This window comes from Cupressus sempervirens, chromosome 4 (genome assembly GCF_028749045.1).
Source record: "Cupressus sempervirens isolate cs-2001-9-10 chromosome 4, ASM2874904v1, whole genome shotgun sequence".
Taxonomy (NCBI): domain Eukaryota; kingdom Viridiplantae; phylum Streptophyta; class Pinopsida; order Cupressales; family Cupressaceae; genus Cupressus; species Cupressus sempervirens.
The window spans coordinates 37,861,672-37,883,727 of record NC_143121.1 but is presented as its reverse complement, the minus strand read 5'-3'; positions in this window follow the sequence as shown (position 1 = coordinate 37,883,727).

Below are 22,056 nucleotides of genomic sequence, written 5' to 3'. Positions count from 1 at the left end.
TCATGAGATTATATGGTTGTCCTCAACCACCCCACATATTACCAAAATATATCCCTCCTAGATTGGCCATCATTGAATTCATGTGGCAATTATTTTTGGTAAATAAGTAATACTTAGGCCCTAAGGTGCATAAAGGCACATTTTTTTGTAGATGCTTTAGAATAGGGGATTTTTCAATTGGAAAATAATCCTTGGCCCAGATTCATTCTTTCCTCCACCACTATAATTTTTCAACTGCTCCCTATAGGATGTATAAACTAGATGGCTACATGAGGAACACCTTGAAAGAAATTAGAAATTATGTGTTGCCAAGTACAAAAGAATTACTGCATGAGGACCTAATTCCAAACATTTTAGCTAAGGGGGAAACTACTGACAAGTTAGCTAAATTTGATGATATTTTAAGGGTAGAAAAGGAGATGAAAGCAGACCCAAATTTCAAGGGTTTTTATATGGATATCCCTTATCCATAAAGAACAAGGAAGATGGTAAATGATCATGATGAGATCATGGTACAAATTCCTAAGGGAAAATTGGAGAGGAAGAACGGGTAAATCTTGATAGCCTTGAGCCAGATGTAACTTGGAAGTTGAAGAGGATGAGCCTACTAAAGCATCATGGGTTACCAAGGGTAACAAAAAGCAAAAAAGTACTCCATATACCTAAAAAGGTAAAACAAAGGACATTGTAGATCATGTCAGGAAGAGATCAATATTTTATTGATCTGAGGTAGAATTACAAATAATATAGGGTAAATGCAATAGAAAAGTCTCTAACTGAGCTAGAATTGGTAGTAGCAAGATTAGATGACAGGATCATCCAAGCTTAGCAATTTATAGAGGATGATGAACTCATCAAATCTATTGAGTTTAAAAGCTTCCTCTACAAAGTAAAGCAGAGTGAATTGGTCTTGAAACTTAAACTAGGAGAATCTGATAAAAAGAAGCAAGAATTTTTTGATAAGCTCCATTCCTATGACCCAATGAGGTGATGACTCCTGCAGAGGCTAGAGACCTAGTATAAAGAATTGGTATGCTTCTAGTGCTTGACTAGGATCGAAAATAAGGTTTCATGCTTCACTAGATAAGAACACAAGAAATGCTACATCTTATGAAGCATATGGAGCTAATGGACTTCAAAGGGGATCAAGATTCAATATTGATTCCAAGTCTCTAGCGGTATGGAGCATGGCTCCTACAATAAACAAACCTAAGTGTTAGGATTAAGCATAGATAGAAATATCAATTACATGCAAATATAAACAATATCAGGAAATAATAAATTGCATAGAAGAGAACACAAGACACCAAGATTTAATGTGGTTCACCCAAACCCTAGGCTATGTCCACCCAACAGAAAGTCCAATATTATTATGATCTAGTAACTACAAGTTGATTACAATATGTAATCCCTTACAGCTCAATACCACTGCAAGAAGTAATTTTTTGCATCACACATAATAAAAGATACCTAACCCTAAGCCATTTTATACAAGTATTTTTCCATTTTAGGGTTACAATATGCCAGCTATACATTAACCACAACCCAAAAAAAATTAAGTATGTACAATACTTCCCTGATTAGTCACCACAAACTAATAATCTCCCACTTGGGGACTAATTCGGCTCCACGCTAAATAACAATCTACCACTTGGAGATTGATCTTGTAGCAATATCACTACCACATGGGGCTCCCACTACATCAAACCACTCTAGAATTAGTTATTTTATTATGTTTATCCTAGAAGACCAACCAAAGCTGAAGTGGATTCCAGCTTCTCCCTTGTCACTACCTTTGTAATCATATCCACTAGATTTTCATTTATATGTATCTTTTCTAACTTTAACTATCCATCATCCAAAATTGACCAAATAAAATGGTACCATAACTATGTTTTGTCTTTGAATGTAGAGTAGAATTCTTCACAAGATGAATGGCACTCTGACTATCTATAAACAAATAATTATCCCTCTAAGGCTATCCCAATTCTTCTAGCAATAATTGAAGCCATATCATCTCCTTGGTGTCCTTTGTAGTAGCAACATACTCTACCTCTATAGTGGGTAAAACATTAACCTTCTACAATCGAGAAAACCATCTCACTGTTGTCCCACCAATAGTAAATACATAACCTACAGTACTCTATTTGATATCAATATCCCCTGCCAAATCTAAGTCAGCATATCTCTATAAATCATTAGTAGAAACCCCAAAATGAAGATGCTTACTAGATGTTCCTCTCAAATATCTAAGAATATATTTTATTATATTCCAATGCTTAATTTTTGGATGACTCGTATACCTACTAACCACTCCCACTACATGGGCAATATATTGCCTTGTACATACCATAGTATATGTCAAGCTTACTATAGTTGAAGCATAAAGTACCTTAGACACCTTATTATCCTCTTCTTGTGTCTTGGGACACATCTCCTTAGTCAACCTCAAATGACCAGGTAAAGGTGTGCTAATAGCTTTAATATTCTCCATAAATAAATATTACAACACCTTCACAATATAATCAACATGAGATAATGTCAATTTCCTATTCTTTCTATTTCTACAAATCTTTATACCAAGGATTTGTTTTGCTGCCCCAAAATCCTTCATAGCAAATGAATGTGCTAATTTTTCATGTCCCCTTTTCAAATAATTAAAAAATAATAATCTTTGCTAAGGCAGGCAGGCCCAAGAAAGTGAAGTTTCGGAAAAAGGGGGTTAATCTTTGGAAACCGTTGGACTAATAAATAAAAATTATTCTTAAAATATGTTTCATTAACCTCTCTTGGACGTGAGTTACAGTTATGCCCTCTTTTAAGGGTTTTTGGAGGCATTTTGGGCTCATTCCAGAACTTGATTTTTGGCTCATTCTTTGTTATTCTTCAGAGGCTGCCAAACCTGTGGAGAAGGAGACCCAAGAACGGGAGTTTGCAGGTTTCCAGGGAGACCCAAGAACGAGAGTTTGCAGGTTTCCAGGAAGGCTAAGGATGGGATTTTGAAGCCATTCCATGTGCATGCTCATACAGAGTTTGCCTTTGTGCTAAACAGTGCGGATTTGTGAGTTTCCGGGTGTATTTTTGTAAGAGTTTGGTGTTTCCGGTTGAGTATTTCATATCAGTTTTGGTTGCTGCTGTATTTTATACTTTAAGATATTAAAATAGATCTGAATATATATATTGGGACGTGATTAAACTTCTGGGATAGATTATTAGTGTTCTTGTGGTGTTTCCGGGCATATTTTGTGCTATTTCGGGAGCCCGATGAGCATAGTTTTGGTCCTACATTTTTGAGCTGTTGTGTAAAGGCTATATGGATCTGGAAATGTCAATTTGTAGTCTGTTATGCTGCTGAAAGTTCTGTAAAAATTCCCATTTTCAGATTCATTAATAATTTGTGAAGTTGTGAAGCTTTTAGCACTATTTTCAGCATACCCGATTTGGGGTTTCTTGAGGAATTTGGTGGATCTTTGTGATAGCAGTTGTTTGATTTTGAAAATTTGATTAGAGGTGTGAAATACCATATCAAATAAAAAAAGGGGACATTTCATAATTGTTCTTTTAACCCCTTAATGTGATCCATGTTAGACCACTACTACATCTAAGACCATTTTTTGACCAAACTTCGACCAACTTCAACCAACTCATTGGTCAGAAATTTTTTGGTCAAAATTTTGACCAATACTTTGGTCGAAATTCTTCCATAGCCATGGTGCAAGTTCTGCCTAGAATTGGTCAAAATTTTGACCAATGTAGGTATAAATTTTGACCAATAAAGGTAGAAATTTTGACCATTGAAGGTAGAAAATGTTGACCAAGAAAGGTAGAAATTTTGACCATTAAAGGTAGAAAATGTTGACTAGAAAGGTAGAAATTTTGACCATTGAAGGTAGAAAATGTTGACCAGGAAAGGTAGAAATTTTGACCATTTAAGGTAGAAAATGTTGACCAGGAAAGGTAGAAATTTTGACCATTTAAGGTAGAAAATGTTGACCAGGAAAGGTAGAAATTTTGACCATTTAAGGTAGAAAATGTTGACCAAGAAAGGTAGAGATTTTGACCAATGAAGATCAAAAATTTTGACCATTGAAGGTGGAAATTTCAACCAATGAAGGTCAAAAATTTTGACCAATAAAGGTAGAAATTTCTACCAACGCCTGGGTGTAAATTTTCTTCAAGCATTCTATAAAAAAGTTCACATGGCTTGCATATGATATGACATTTTGCATGCATCCTACACTCTCTCATTTGCCTGATGATGGATTATGGAGAGTGATATGAAATGATGACGCTAAAAAACACACAATCAAATCCAAAATGAACTTGCATTACAAATGGATTGTGGAAATCTAATATTGTTGATTTTGCATGCATGTCTACCAGGATAATCACAACTTAAACATATATATATGTTTAAGTTGTGATTATCCTGGTAGACATGCATGCAAAATCAACAATATCAGATTTCCACAATCCATTTGTAATGCAAGTTCATTTTGGATTTGATTGTGTGGTTTTTAGTGTCATCATTTCAGATCACTCTCTGTAATCCATCATCAACCAGATGAGAGAGTGCAAGATGCATGCAAAGTGTCATATCGTACGCAAGGCATGTGAACTGTTTTATAGAATGCCTAAAAAATATCGACAATAACTAATCAAACTATCATAAAAACTGATAGTAACTAATATGCTTTTTCATTAATATGCCCGATACAATAAGAAAACTTGGCAACTATGCACAACAAGTTATACGCTAAAAGGAAATCATTTAGGAGATACAAAATTTGAACAACCATATGTTAAGATTCTACAATTTGCATATCTAGTCCAAATCATTTGATTGCTTGATGCTGCTAAAGCTTTTGTTCTTTTCATATCCTCTTCAATTTGAGATCATCTTGTAGCATGCCTAATAGCATCAGCAGCCTCCAAAATATCATTTTTTGAGTGTTGGAAAATTCTCAAGGCACCCTCTGTCTTTTCCTTTAGAGAAACTTTAGCAACTTTATATTAATCTCATCAAGTAGAATTAATGAAACAAAGGAATGTGGCATTTTTTTGGAGGCTACACACTATGGCAAGAGAAAATATTCTTGCAACATGGTGCAGGATAGTCATGTGAACATAAGCAATACAAGTAGGATGAATTCTTGTAGTTCCATTCCTATAGAAGTTTAATTACCTGAAGGTTGCATTAAGAAACATGGTGAAGACCAAGATAAAAGAAATATGTGGATGATTTTATCAAGGTATGCATGTAGCTGGATAGCCACAACACATCATCTTTTTCTTTAAAAAAACATGATCTGGGACTTTGTTACAAGAAATACAAGAGAATTTCTACATGCTTTTGAAGAAGCCGAGGTGTGGTAGAATACAGGTGGCTATGAGCAAGGTGTTAAGATCCCTTAAACAAGCTGCCCAAGAACACCAAAATTTATTGATTTCCAAATTTTAACAGTCGTCCAAATAGCGAGGTTCAAGAAGATGGTCACCCACAATCTTTTAAGCTCGGATGGATATGTATTGATATTGTTCATGCTCACTATTTAGTACAGAAATTCTTTCTTGCTTCTAGTTTAACATAATAAATATGATATGATTGTGCACTTTGTTTTAACACTTAAATAGTTAGCGAAACTACCATGATAAGTGCTAGCCACTTAATGTGATGCATGATTGACAAACTACAATGGATGGTTCATTGAAAAGTTCATTGCTTACAGATTTTCATTAATGACAGACATGACTAGAATTATTCTGAGTATAAATAAAATCCAAAATAAAAAGAACTAGAGAAAGCAAGCATCGCCACAAGAGCTTACACAGATATACTGAGCAAAAATTTATGTATGGGTGAGAACTCTAGCAAAAGGTGATCTACGACTTAGATCCCAATTCCAATGGTAATTTATAGGTCTATCCTTCTAGGGTTTACTATAAGCTTAAATCACACTCTGACAGCCCCTACAACCTCTACAATGGCCTCACAAGCTCAATCCCCTATGACTTGTTCAGACAGTCAATTCTGGAACTCACTAAAATTCAAAAATAGCTACTCTAGGTCCCATTATGTGCTCTCAGATTGCCTAGCATTCCCAACTTGGGTGTAAAATTACAAAAATGAAAAAAAGTTGAAGTCATATGAACTGAGAGAAAACAAAGAGAAATGAGATGCCATGGGTTGTTTAGGTTGCTTAAACAAATACTATAAAAACAAAACAATCAATCATCTGCACTGTTCTCAAACTCCAAATCTTAATTAGCTTTCCTTGATGCAAAAATTCATCCTAACTACTAAATTCAAAATTTCTGACCTTATCTGTAGCCAAATTCAATCCTGCAAAATTCCAAGAATGCCATCCTCCTGATACAAGTGATACCTAATTCCAATATTGACAACAAAAGATGACAATCTACATTAGAGAAATCTATACATAGGATAATCTACAAATTCAATGTCATTTCTTGGAGCTTTGCTTATATAGGATAATGTTTATATAAGACCAATGCATTCATTACACAAATCATGCTTCAAAACCATAAGAAAGTAAAGATTCAATGATGCAAACTTACTCTTTGTCTCCTAGTTTGATTTCACTACCACCATATTTAGGTAGAAGAACATGATCACCTTGCTTCAAGCTAATAGGAATGGTTTTGCCTTTTTTACTGTGAGCCCCTGGTCTAACTGCTACAACCCTTTTCCTAAATGAACCAAACCTTGAGCAATGCGGACCTGCAATATATCTATTTATGTCAGACTTCCTGAATTAAGATTTGTTAGACATTGTTGGAAAAATTCAAGATATGACAAGTTACTGAGAGGGGAGGGGTGAATCAGTAACTTCTAAAATTTCAAACGATAAAACTGTATACTGATATATTCACCATTCATCCAAGTAACCTACTGTAAGCATGAAACAAAATCATTTGCAACACTTGAACACACAGATTTGGTGACCCAGAAACCTTCCAAATAGAAAGTAAAACTGGGGTGGGGATGAAACCCACAAGCTTCATTACTGCAGTATGAAGTTGGCCAGTTAAGGCTTACAATGACCACTTCTGGTGATCTGCCCTGTTAGGAGCACAAAGGATTGCTAGATCCACCTTGTTAGAGGATTTCCAAACATACAATAAAGTATGCACTCTGTTAGGAGATTTACAAAAGACTGTTAAGTCTACCTTGTTAAAGGATTTACTAAAACTGATTCACCTGTTAGAATGAAACAGTGGATCTGATTACAACTGATTGCTGATAAGATCTGCTATGCTCTGATTCACCTTGATGTGATAGATAAAACTTTTCTGCTCCAAAACTCGACCTGCTGAATATCTTCACAATTCAGCCCACATACTTTCGCACGCATGTATTTCTTTCGCACTTTCACACTTTTACACTTTCACATTTCCATTCATTACCATTGCCATAACAACTATATTTGAATGATACAATACATTGCATATATATACCATCCATATAAACAATACATGCAAGGTCGGCTAAACAATAAGTGCAAATCTCTATACAAAGTCGGCCCAAGGTAAAAACTCGGGTTCACTAAACTGACTCGGTGTCCTTCTGATACTCGGCATCCACTGTGTTACTCGACATCATCATGCACTCGGTAGAAGTGAAGGCATGGTCCATACTAAACACTTCGAGTAGTTCTGAACTCGGTAACCACTGGAGACTCGGTAGAAGAGATGTCACTCGGTGAATACTTCTATCTGAACTGTAGCTCGGTGATCAAAGGAAACACTTGATAGAACCTTGTGACTCGGTGATAGTTAGTTTCCTTGATGTCTGTCTGAGCTCGGTAAAAATTAATTTCCTTGATAACCTTAGGAGCTCGGTTATCATGAAGTTCTCGGTTACATCTTAGTACATCTTCACTCGGTCAAAAATGATTCCTTTCTTTACCTTGAATACTCGGTAAACACTGGCTGCTTTGTTCACCTTGATCACTCGGTAAACACTGACTTCTTTGTTCACCTTGATTACTCGGTAAACACTGACTTCTTTTTTCACCTTAATTACTCGATAAACACTGACTTCTTTGTTCACCTTAATTACTCGGTAAACACTGACTTCTTTGTTCACCTTAATTACTCGGTAAACACTGACTTCTTTGTTCACCTTGATTACTCGGTAAACACTGAGAACTAGGTAAAGCTTGGCTTCCGGTGAGAGCTTGGTAAGCATTTAGAATCCAATAAGTGTTGTAACTAATGACAAAAATGTATCATAATGCCAACATGTTAAACTTAGAAAATAAAATTGCAACATCAACATTAATAATTGGCAATATGGCATACATAGAATAGAAGGTTGGGATCTTTGTAATAATAGCTCGATAGATTTCGTAGCATGCCAGCTATTTGGGCATTATTTGTTCTAGCACCAATTAATCCTAGAAAGATTACAAAGAAATATTATAACAAATACCACTCACCATAGCAACTTCTGAATCGGTATCATGACTAAGCCTACTCAAAGTATCCATCACATTGACCTAATATAGATGTTTACATGTCATATTTCAACAATAAACTTCTATCACATAAATAATCAAGCAAATTAAGGGGCCAAGAATTAAGTATTTCAGAAAACAGAAGGACAAAACAATGAACATTACTTTTGGATTTGATATTGACAATAGGCCTAGAGCTAATGGGGCTACTCTTCTAATATTCTACTCTCCATACTGTAGGAGATGCTCCAAAGAATGAATGGCCATTTCAAGTCCTAGTTCTTCAACCATTGCAACTAATACAATTCCAATTACAGCTGGTGCCTGATGACTTTCACCCTTCTCAAGGTGTTCTGCGCAGTCCTAAAAGACTTTGTACCTGATGGGAGAAAAATAGTTTACAAGATAATTAAAATTTAAACCTAAATGATAGAAATATGGGTATACTGCATACAGTATTTTATTTTGCCAAGTTCAAGCTGATCAACAAGCACCTTAAGAACATTGCCCATGCCAGCATATGCAGAAGACTCCAACGTGACTTGACAATATTTTGAGATCTTCTCATTGAATGTTTTTGCCACTTCCAAAGTTGCATCCACGTTTTCCTATTTATTTTAACAATGGAAGATTAAATTTTATAAAGCAGAAAAAATAATCATGTAAAACACTGCACATCTAATGACTCAGATATTTAATTTAAAAGCTATCAAAATAAGAAAACCTATCAAAAAAATAATGCGCCATCATTGAAACCATGCCATATGTATTTTTTATATATGCACTAAAATGTCATTGACTGGCAATTTTCTTCATTCAGGCCTAAAATACCAATTCCAACTATTCTTAGTTCTCTAAGTTTCTTTCACTCTAAAGTTAAAAGTAAGACTATGCAACAAAGGTAGTTTAAAACTATAATAATGGAACCCCATTGGAAATGATCTTTGCATTTATGGGGGACGCTTGACTACGGGTTGTTGAATATCAGAGAGAAATTATCACATATCCTTGTACATTACTATTTTATATGGCCATTTTGTGTGTTATACTTCATTTCATAATCTAAAATATATGCATGTTAAAAACCTTTAAACATTTTCCAAGATATGATCATTTATAGGCCACGGTCTCCTAGATAAATATTTGATCTCATACAATAACTATGAAAGTTAAATAGTTCATGCCCTTTACCCTGCTGCTAGAGTAAGCCTTGCATAATTTTAAATTCTTGTGAAGAAAAAATCAGTTTCCCTTTATTGATTCCCCATTCAAACATGGTGTAGTTTCCCTTAACTGATCCCCATTTGAAGGCAGTATAGTCCATATTATTTACTTTTACGTGTGATTCTCAGATACCATAGGTGTATTGTATTGTCCATGAATGCTTCTTTACTTGACTAACCAGTGTATCATCTCATGACCTGTGTGAAATTGAGCTAAGAAAAGATAGGAAGACTTGTGCATTGAGTTCACACTCCAGTAGACTACATCTATGCTGAGTTTTTTCTTTTCTCTTCTAATATATGTAATACAGCCCAGCTATTCTATCTAGAAGAAACATAATAGCAATACAAATTTGTAATAGAAAAGAGTCTTATAAATATTACAATGACAAATTTTATTCTTTTCTCTTGATCCTGGTAAAAACATTAAACTTTCATCCAAAGTTATTTATGCTACATAACATGACCCACATCTGCAGATAGACATGTAGTTGGCATAATAAAAACTATTCCTACATAATTCAAATATATTTAAAAATATGTTACAAGCACATACAATCATAGGTACAATGAAAAGAGGGTACAACAACATGTGAAGAGACAGCAAAAGTACAGTCTCGAGGGGACTGAAATAAAGACTGTCCAAGCAAACAGAGACATAGTTGAAACAGCTATGGTGACTGCCCCAAGGGCAGAAGTTAAGATTTTTAATAAATATTTGAGTGTTTTGCATGTAGGTAACAAGAAGAGAGGGCATTTTACTCTAGAAGATTTCATTCCTAAGCAGCATATGCAGAAATATGGAGTAAAAGAGACCATCCATGCGAGACAATGTTCTTGGGACAAGAACAACTTTCAAGGTAGTGAATTTAATGCAGGGGCATCATATGCTCTTCTTAGACACATTGGATATCCAAGTCATCAAAGAGATTATGGAGCATCTCATGATATCAATTGGCCAATTCTACAGCCAATCATGGCTTTTGAAAGCATGAAAGGATATGGTTTTGTATGATGTATTGGTTGATTCCAATGTTGAAGAATTGTAATTGATCCTTGGAATGGGATCTAGTGGTTTTTTAAGGTAGAGAAGTCATTAGTTAGGGTCTAGTATTATGTCATAACAACCTCAAGTCATTTCATAAGTTAAAACAGCCAATAAGTCCCTTTAGATATAGTTTTTCGCTTTTCAAAATTCAAATTTTGTATGTAACGGCTATAAGAGCCATTTTGGAGGGAAACCTTCAAATTTGAATTTTATAAAGGGATAGGTAGTGAAACAAATTGGAGTCAATTAGGGAGGTTGAGAACTAACTCGTGAACATGTGTGTGTGTGTGTGTGTGTGTGTGTGTGTGTGTGTGTGTGTGTGTGTGTGTGTGTGTGTGTGTGTGTGTGTGTGTGTGTGTGTGTGTGTGTGTGTGTGTGTGTGTTGGTACGGCCTGTACCTTAATATAGTACAGACTGTCATAGAATTTGCAATAAAAAGTGCTTTATTTCAAGAGTAAATTGAAGTTTTCTTTGTTTTGGGAGTATTCTTTCATGTTGGAATGATTGGTAACATCTTGGTAGACATGTTTTAAGATTCCTTACTTTGTTCTACTTTAATATTTGAAGTTTTGTTCATCAAAAACCTATACTGTTGGCTGTAGCAGGCTATTTTAAAGCAATTTTGAAGTTTTTTTCCAATAAAACATGCGCATTCCATGAAATGTTCACTGTTTCTTCATGGAATGATGTTTATCTGACATGTAAAATGATTTCTAACTCTGTGATGAACAACTAATTTGAAGATTTGGTGGCCACCAAGCAAATACTTGTGAAAAGAAAGTGTAAATTGAAGGGTACAGACCTACAGCCAAGGATTCACCTTAATGAGGGTAGTGTTTAAGTTTTGAATCATGTTCACAATGTTGAAACATTGATTTTTACACCTTTAATTGGTCCAAGAAGTTTGGCATGTGGGAGATCTAGCAAGCCCTAGATAAAAGGGTTTCAAGAGGGCAAATTAGGGCTTTTGGGGTTAGAAAGCTCTTAGACTGAAATTGGTTGGGGAATCCTCTAATTGGGGACATTTTATGAGCCTCTACAAAGTTTGGAGTCAAGACATTAAGTATTCCTATTGGTTGCTTTATAATTGCATTACTCTTACATTGTTGAAAATAGGGGAAACATGAAAATTTCAATGATATTTTCCAAAGGAAGTGTGTCTCAGTTTTACATATATTTTTTATAAGGATAAAGGGTATCTAAAACATCCATTTATTCAAGGAGTCTTTTGGGAAAAACAAAAGTTATTCACCTATTTGTCTTGCTGCTGTCATAGAATTGAAAAGTTGCATTGACAATATTTGGGTGCATTGTGCATTTTTTCTTAAAAGGTGTTGAAACTCAAAGGTGATTCTTGGTACATGTTATATAGACCAAAAAAAACCTATTGAAGCTTTAAAATCTCCTGGAGTTGACCATTTGCAAGATTTAACCATCAAGACCTAGAAGGGTCACTTGGCACATTGCTACAATCTTGCTCATTTTGGGTTATTTCTTGGTTCACCACTCTATCCTCTGCATCAATTAGGCACTCCAAAACATAAAGGCACTCCAAGAATTTAGTCTTCTAACAACTTAAAACAAGACCATATCTATTAGTTCCCACTTTCCATACACTAAATATTTAATGTGCATGCAAATTGAATCAGAATACTACAACTTGAAATAAGGCTAATAAAAAAGGTCTACCAAGTTCATAGCATGTAAAAATGTAAATGCAAAATACCTGATCGGCATATTATAAGGGATGTTGAGCTCTTCTTTTAACCAATTGACAACTAACTGCAAACATGAGATAGAGATCAAGAGGTCAAAAACACAACCAAAATGAAGCTTGGCATGCTCAAGAAAAGATTGAAATTCAGTTATTCATTGAAAATAGCAAACAATAGTCCAACCTTTGAAAAAATTGGGGCTACATAAAGCCTTGAATAATGTTTACTAACAGATGCAATTCATTTGCTAACATTCCATTGACTCAATCTAACAATTGCAATGCAAAACATAATATCAAAAACCCATAGTTACACTGCCCTGAGAGACAGGTGACAGGAGAATGGGGGACAAGTTTCCAAGACAAGAGGACTAAGGGGTCTTCATTTGGGGACAATAGGGGTGGTGGTGGGGACAAGGTTGTGTATACTATACATATGGCACTTAAAATGCTAGTTATGACAAGATGTATTGCAGCATAAGATATAGAGATGTAAAAGAGTAAATACTTGAAGATTGCATTAAATCCAGGGTTCACTTGATAATCATACTACTAAATAATATCTCCAGTCAACATGGAAAGTTTGGGGGTGGGGTGGGGAAGTGTTTTAAACCACTCTTAATTAATTTTCCTTCCTTCAAACTTTAGAACTCCTTCAACGGGCCCTTGAAACCTAAAAACATTTAGTAGACCCAACTATCTCTCTCAATGATGATAAAATTTTATTGAAGGAATATTCTTGAAGAACTAAAATGATAGTTGGTTGTTGACTGAGAATAGGCCCTAGATAGACACTAGTCATATTAAAAGTAATTTACTTTGGGATTGAAGATGTTTTGTGATCAAATGCATATGGGGGGATCAGTTATGAAGTTTTTATGCAATTTTTTTTTTTGGTGATATGGTTAGAGGTCCTGTTGAATAGGCCCTAGATTAGTGACCCCAAAACCAAGGGTTTGGTGGAAAATGTGTTGTGTAAAGGGTAGAACCTTAAAATCTTGAAAATCTATTGTTTCTCAACCCCTAGAAGGACAGTTTCACCCTTTGGAATCATAGGGTTGAGTGGAGTTGTGGGTTGCTATGTAAAATTGGAGAATTAGGCCTAGTGTGGATAGGCTAGGGGTATCAAATATTGGGTATGGTCCAAAAGAGTTGATATTGAAACTTAGGGACGATGTATAGATCCCAAAAGGGTATCTTAATTAGGTTTTAATTTCCCTATTTGTTTGGGAACTATTGGAGAGAAATCCAAATTAGCGACTGGTGAGGGCTACTAGCTTTAAGGCTAGATATGAATGTTGGGTAAGAGATTAGTTGTAAAAAATGAATGCATGGATGGAACATCATGGAAATGCCATGAGGATATGATTCACAAAGTAAGAATGAAGGTTGAAGCCTTGGAAGAAGTTATGGTGTTTTGGAAACTCTAAGTGCACTTGGGGTAGCCTGGAAGGTAAGTCCTTGAGGGGACATTGGAGTAAAGAGTTGTTGCTAAATGAATGGATTTGCTATCTGATATGAAGAAGATGGATACCACACACCACCTTTGCATCATAGACTAATAGTGCATTGCACTTGTTATGGTGCTTAGGAATGTAGTTTCTTCATGTGATGCACTGGTCTTGGGGATCAATCTCAGTTGGGTGTCAATGTTTGGATTTCTCAACAAGAAGTAATGGAACTAGTTGAGATTCATTGGAGTGACCTTGGAAGATATAAGGATGAAAGTTTTAGACATTTAGGTGTTATTCACCATTTGACTAGTCACTTTGTGTCCCTGTTTCATCTAGAGATTGATTGGTACAAGATTCTCAATAAGGATTGGAGCATTGATCAAATTGGTACACTTGAGTCATTGCTTGGCAATCCTTGGTGAAGGAAGGCTCATTCCTTTAATTGTGAACTTATTGGTTGGTTGCATACCAGCCACACAACTCTGTAGTTTTCCCTAATACTAGAGAGTTGGCAAGTTCTTCTTGGCCAAGGTGGGGAGAGTTCATAGTCTCAGACTCGTGCAGGCTTCTTCGAGCCACTTCTGAGGCAATCTAGACTAAGGCATTACTCAAAATTCATGCTAAGACTATAGGCCACTCCTATGCTTCAAATAGAGTGTTGAAATTGGTGATATCAGAATGTATTTTACAAATTCATGTTATGGGCAGTAGTAGTCATGGATCATTTTAGACCTACCACATGCGAAGTGTCCATTTTATGTTACTTTGAGCTTCACTTGGTTTCAAGAATAATATAATATTCTCTACTTAACAAGGCCAACCACATGAAGGTGGAAGCTCATATGGCCTCACCCACCTCCCCCTAACATCAATCTAAAGTACCCATTATCATTTAATTACATACTTCATTCATTCATTCATCCATTTATGAACTATAACATTCAATCAATACAATCACATAACATTCATTAATATGATATAAAATTCATTAATACACAATACTAATCAAGACTTCATTAAGACATAACAATATTCATTAACATAAAATAAAAATCAGTATTAATACTCATCATTCATACATAATTACTTAAAACAAAGTTCTTTCATTATCCAACAAGGTTTATCAAAGAAGATTTTTAAAACATCATTCCTTCTTTTTGTTTTTCTGAGCTCTCTTAAGAAAAGTGCTCATAGGAGCATCCATATCTACATCATTCTCCTCCTCTTCTGGCACATGTAATGTCAAATTACAATGGCTCCTTCTCTTTGGAGGAGCAGGAGGCTACTACACTAAAGGGGGCTTTGTTGCAAGAACAAGTGAATGGGATAAATTGGCATACTCTTTTTCTTTTTTTAACTGTTACCAGTCTATAATTAAGTACTAGTACAACATAACATGCATTTTTCTTACCTAACAATGCCACATCATGTACATTAACATTTTGATCTACCGCCATGTCAACATGTTGAACACTTGGAACATGTTCCACTCGGTTGGCATGATGTTCAACATGCTCTGAAATATTCAAAAAAAGGATACACGTCAAATTGCAATTGAAGATGTTAAATTGTATTCATAATTGAATAATTAATTTCCAACAGAAAATTAATACCTCCACCACTATAATGCACATTACGGCCTTCATCACGAGTAGGTTTTGTGGTAGGATATGAAGGCTGCAATAAAATGTTATGCACATTGTTATATAGTCAATTTACGTTCAAAACTAATACCAAAAAAGAAAAGGATCAACTATTCAATTTCATTTACTTTTCATCTAACCAATTTACCTATGAGATATCATTTGGTGAATTGGATTCTTGGGCAAGGCTTACAGATTCTTTACGCAGGCATGCAGCCACGACTTTATAGCCTTCCTTCAAGGCAAGTTTTCTATCTTCATCTGTGACCTCCACATTGAATTCTGTGCCCTATATTTTTTGCTTAATATCATCAATTTTGTATGTATGGTTTCACTAAACAAAATTGTTTGCAACATTATATTAAAAAAAATTATTTCATATCATTGCTCCTACTTACAAGTCAAGACTAGAGATTCATATAGTCACCAGAGCCAAGTTTGTGTTGGCCACACTTTTCTAGTCTCGCTTTTTTAGCCACGGATGTGTCCTACAATCTATGAATAATTTCAAACATCTTAGATTATAAATTTACAAATATGAATAATTAGTGCATGATTACAATGTAGTTAATACTATCATGACATACCTCTTTTTGCCTTGTGTTGATTCATTATCTCTATCTTCACATAGCCTTTTCTCCTTTGCATCTTCTACTATTTCATTCCACTCCATTGGTGGAATCATAGGAGGATGATCATACTTTGGGTTATCCTTAAGAGCCCTTCTATATTGATCCCTCACAGTCTTTATATGCCTTGCTGCTCTTTTGAGAAGTAGGCCATTGTCAAAAATGTTTTTTCCAAATTTCTCGTCAAAAGATGCAATGAGCTGATTTTTTAATTCCACGGCTTGTAAATTCCACCTTTTTAAAAACAAATAGATTGTTAGATCAATAACTTTAATATATTACAATAAATGGAAGAAAAGAAAAATTATGTAGCAATGATATGAAACTACGTACCTTTTATGTATGGTGGGTCCAAATAGTCTCAATGTCATATGAAAAAGATGTTCAAAGAAAACATTATTACCTACAAAAACATAAAGGATTTATCAGTCCAAAATGAGTAATATAAAAATAAATTAAATTTACACTTTAAATAAAAACAATTTTAAAGCACTTGGAAGCTTTCGTTCTTTTAATGAAAACATAGTTTTCTTATTCAGCAATAATGTCGCTTCATATGAACTAGTACTAATCACGTGAACTAATCTGAGAAATCGATCAGCTTTAGCAGTACTGCTCTCTGTTGGTCCATCAACTGAAACATTGTGACAATTACAGCACACACCAAATGAATTACAGCATACTTATGGATATAATCAAATTGAAGAAATTGACTAGCAAAAATGTTTTTTCCTCGCATTCCATTAAGGATTTAATTTAGGATTTTCTTTCCATTTATCTTATTAATAAGATCACATTTTTGGAAAATCATTCATTCTAGACAATGAACCTTCATTTTGCGAATATATTTGTAAAGTAATCTTTGTAGGCAGCAAAGCAGTTAGAGTTTCTAGTGGGTAGAAATAAGAGATAGCCTAACACCTCTTCTTTGGAAGAAGCAATGGCAGTTGCACAACACCATGATGCAATTGCTGGTACTTCAGAACACCATGTGGCCAATAGCTAGTACATTGTCCAAAACATGATGTCTGATATTAAACTAGATGGTGTGGGATCTGTTTCCATGAAGCGGTTGTGGTGCAGGACACCTAACCAATGAGGCAGGGGAACAAGTATCTATGAGGCAAGAGAACAAGTACCTATGATGTAGGACACCTTGCCACTCCATGAAAGGGAGAATTCAAGTAGTTAGGGTGTTGGAATAAAGGTTTGGTCCATACTTTACTAGGTGGCCCATGTTTTGCAATAAAGGCTCATGTATGTAAGGTCCATTAGCACTTTGGTGTGTTTATAAACCAAGTGGCTCAATGGGACCAAGAGGCCTTAGAATAGGGTGTTTGAGTCAATATAGGCCAATTTTATGGTTTTTGAACTTGTTGAGTTCAGTAGGTAGTCAAATTTGCAAAAATGAAAAAAGTTGCTAACAACTTTTAAAAATGTTGCTCGGTATTGTTTAAAAGTTGTTATTGTTTGTTTTAAGTTGGGGAACAGCTACTTGGTTGTTCCAATGGTCCTATAGTCCTCTATATATATCATGTGTGATCTCAGAATGTGAGGGAGATCAAGTTGTAGTCGATGCTTGGAGAAAACAAATAAAAAACCTCTAATTTACTGGTAATTTTATTGTTACAGTGGGTTGTACGGTTTTTTACGGTACTATTATGATTTCTAAGTGTGTGGATTAGTTGTAGGGGTGTGTTCATAATTTTTTTGGCTTTGATTTGACATAAATTGGAGTTGGGGTTTGCAAGTTATCAGCATTTTAGTAACAAGGGGGTCTGAACAACCCTATTTTCTATGGCCTTGTACAAATGCAACCCTAACTTGCAAATCCATTAGTGGCAACCTCTAAAACTGAGGGATATGCAAGTTAAGGGACCTAGGAACATGATTCCAGGAGTTGGAGGTGTGGTGAGAAGGGAAAGTATTTTTCCTAGCTGGCCCTACGTCAAGAAAGACCATGTGCTTGACTAGTTTTTGCAAGTAGAACGGTGACAATCATATTGGGAAGCACTATTGACCAGTGCAAGTGCTGAATCTAGTTGAAAATTGATGTGTTAAGGATTTCCATAAGTAATTGGGGTCTTGGTAACCCACCTTGTCCATTCTTCCTTGAAGCCCTAGCCTAACTTGATCAACTAGGCCTAGGTACCAAGAAGCAGTTTGGGGGTGCTGGAGCAATATTTGCATAAGAAAATTTTGGATCCTTAGTAAGTGCCTAAAGAGGTGGTTAGAGTGGTGGAGAAGTCCCTATGCCATTGAGGGATAGTTGGTAAAAATACAAGAAATCAGATTGGAAAGGCTACAAGGATTGTAGGCCTAGAAATGAAAAGGTGTGTTGTGGGTTTGGTGGATTCCAAACTAACAGTGGATTGTGGTTGGATTGTATGTCCTATTTGTTGTCACCATTTCTTGTGTCAGTGGGTGAATTTTTTGAAGTGGATTTCCCATTTGGGCTCAGTATTTGTGTATACCCAGTGTGGGTAAAGGGACTTGTGCTAAGTCCTAGTATCCTATGTTGGATTGTGAAAGCCATTAGAAGTATAGTGACCAATTCTATAATTTTGGTTTAGTTCACTACCATTCATGTAGTTCTAGAAATATCATGAAGGCTGCACTAGCACTAAATCCAAATAAACCACACTGTTTATGTGATTCTTGTTTTGCCAAATTGAAAAAAGCATCAGAACTAGCAATGGTATCTTATAATAACAACCAAAACATGCTTCCTAGGCATTTGAATGATATATGAGATAGACCAAAAAAATCAAAAAGAAAAGGTTCAAAGACACAATTTACAACTTTGGAAGTAAAGACCCAAGGCGAAAAGTGTGGTATAGAGATGGAATCTTCATCCCAAGTACCTCCTTTGCTATAGCTGAAGGATATTACTATCTCATCACAAAAAGACACTAAAAAAAGTAGTTATTTCAATTCCATAGTCAACAAACAACTTACAATCAATATCACCACTCTCAAGGAGATCTAGTCCAGCACCTTGTTATGCAACACCAACTCCAACAATGGGAGCCCTTTCTTCTAACAGAGGTCTGGTTGAAAACCTTAAGAAGACAAATCAAGTCTTGAGTGAAGAAGTCCTCAAGTTGCAAAGGCAGGTACTTCAATTATTCAATAACATTTTCATTATATAAAAATGTAACTCTATTCCATAACAAAGCCATGTAGCTTCAAGATCTTAAAAATCAGCATGCAAAGAAGGCACAAGAAGCCCTATCTTTTGTTGCGGCAGAATCTTGTAAATGCAAAGTTGCAAAAGAAGCAATCAAATCCTTGAGTGAACAAGTAGATTCATCTAGAATTCAAGCATATTCTGTAAACTTGGTTTTCGCACTAATTTTCTTTCATAAAATGGTTGGGCACTACTGTTATTTGTCACTTAAACTTGTTATAGCCCTTTCTTACAAGAACCACTGCAGAGGAAAGAATGTATCTGATAGCATGCTTTTTATTACAATATTTTCTAGATGTTGGACTTGGGATGTTAAAGGCAAGCCCAACTAATTGCAATATGAATATTCTCATTATAAAAAATATGAGTTTTATGGAAAATTATCTTTTCTGCACTCTGGCCATTCTATTTATACCAGCTAGCATAGTTATTACTTTTTGTTCTAATTAAGTCTTAATAGTTGAAATATTTCAAGATTTGAATTTTTTGTACATTCGAAGGGGAAGAGTGATTGGCAATTATTCCATTGTATGATTCAACACTATAGATTTAAGTTTCCTTGTGTTGATTGAAACAAAAATTTAACAATGGAACTCAATGCTTCTTATGACACTATGACTGGCATCTATAGATCATATATTCATCAGGTCATTGCACACATGCTTATATATATGCTTGTAGTCTCTACATATAATATATCTAACCCTGTTCTATGCTAGGATCAAAATGTCGTTTGTCTGGTCCACAAGATTGTTTCCTCAACTAATGTGAGAACTGGTTATGCTTCTTATGGCTTTTATGAACAAGTACTATTCTACTCACTACTCATGAAACATGGGTCAATGATTTTGACTCAAAAATCACACAATTAAATCCTGATAGCAATATCACAAGTTGACTTGCTGTGGAAATTATCTCTTACTTATCAAACACTATTCTTATAATCATCTTTATATATCATTCTCATGTTTTATTAAGTCCTCCCAATGATGGAGCAATGGCATGGCATGGAAACAAGCAAGAAAATGAATCAAAATGCACATAGGAGAGATAAAATAAGAACTATCCTAGAGAAACACAAATGAGAGGAAACTGTGCAGAAGGGTGAAGCTATGTTTTCTTATCGTCACTATAATCTTTCAAGTTTCTACAAGTAATTAGCTCTATTTGAGCCTTCAAGTGCACTGTAACTTTTGCCTACACTCTACAGTGGTCTATCACATTTCTTAATATGGGTTATTTGAGCCATTAAGTGCACTGACTTTGCTTAGACTCTACAGTGCTCTATCACATGTCTTAATATAGATTATTTGTGCTAACTGAAGAGCAAAATTAGTGTAACAAGAAATTCCAAAAATTAGGGAATAAGAAACAGTTTATGCTTTCAGTTCTACATAGGTAAATCTGCCACTTAGGAGAAAACATCATGGCACATATGCAACCCCCATGACAATAGCAAAGCCCAAGCATCAAGCGCTTCTAAATTTACTATACCTATCAGCAAGAAATATATGATGTCATGCATGAAAAATAACAATCCATGCAAAGATATGTTTTTTCTAAAATTCTATTCTCTCAAAGATTTTTATGGATGTGCTAAAACCAAGTCTTATTTACTCCTTTTATGAAGAATTTCTAAAACTAGCAGAGATGTAATCATGACAACGTGAGGATAGCTTTCAATGGTCCATGGTCTGTTATCACAGTGAGAGTTCAAGAATATAAAAGTATCTATGCACATACATCCTAGAGAAACATAAAAGACAAAATTAAAATATATTTTTTAAATGATGTTTTAGTTTACTTTTGGATTCAAAATTTAGAAAAAAAAATTCCATGTGAATCTGAAACATTAATTCAAAAAGTAGCACAATTTTATTTTCATAAATGCATATATAAAAAAGTCTTAAATAGTAGATTGAGTAGAAATATATGCAAAATGATTTTTATTTAATCTTTTAATAAATCTTTAAATAGAGTAGAAATTTCTCAAATAGTGATCAAATGAGATATTTTTAACAATCAAATTTTGCAATAGTTAATAAGGATTTTATGAGTAGTTAGTTCACAAGAATTCATCTCTCATGAATGGAACATATAGCAATCATTACATCTAAGCAGGGTCTTCACATGAATGAAAAATCAAACCTTCCTATGAAGTCATCCCAATACGCTTCGATGAAGCCCCTTTTACTCATCAATTACTAAATAAGAAATAAATTCTATAACAAGTCAAATCTCAATATCAAAATTCAACTATCTACATCTTTTATCTTATGAAAAAACTAATTTTTGAATAACAAAATTGAATCATTCCCATGCTAAAGTCCTGGGCACTTTTTTTCGTGGCTGGATAGCCAGTGACAAAATCTTGCCTACGTACTACAGAAGGCCCACACAAAAAAAGTCTTGATAAGGAAAACCTCCTCAGAGTTTCATTTTCATTGTTTCCTCCACTAACCTGAAAAGGATCATCATTTTGTTTGTGGGTGCAATTAATTTCAAAAGCTATTATTATTAAAGAAATAGCCTTTCAATTTCAGCACGTGGCAAGATTCTTTGACCCCCACTCAACAACTTTCACTAATCCACAAAATTTAGAACTCCATTTTTTTATAAAAGCACTCATATTTCTAGACCTTATATTTTGAATTTCCTTAACAGGTTTCTATGTC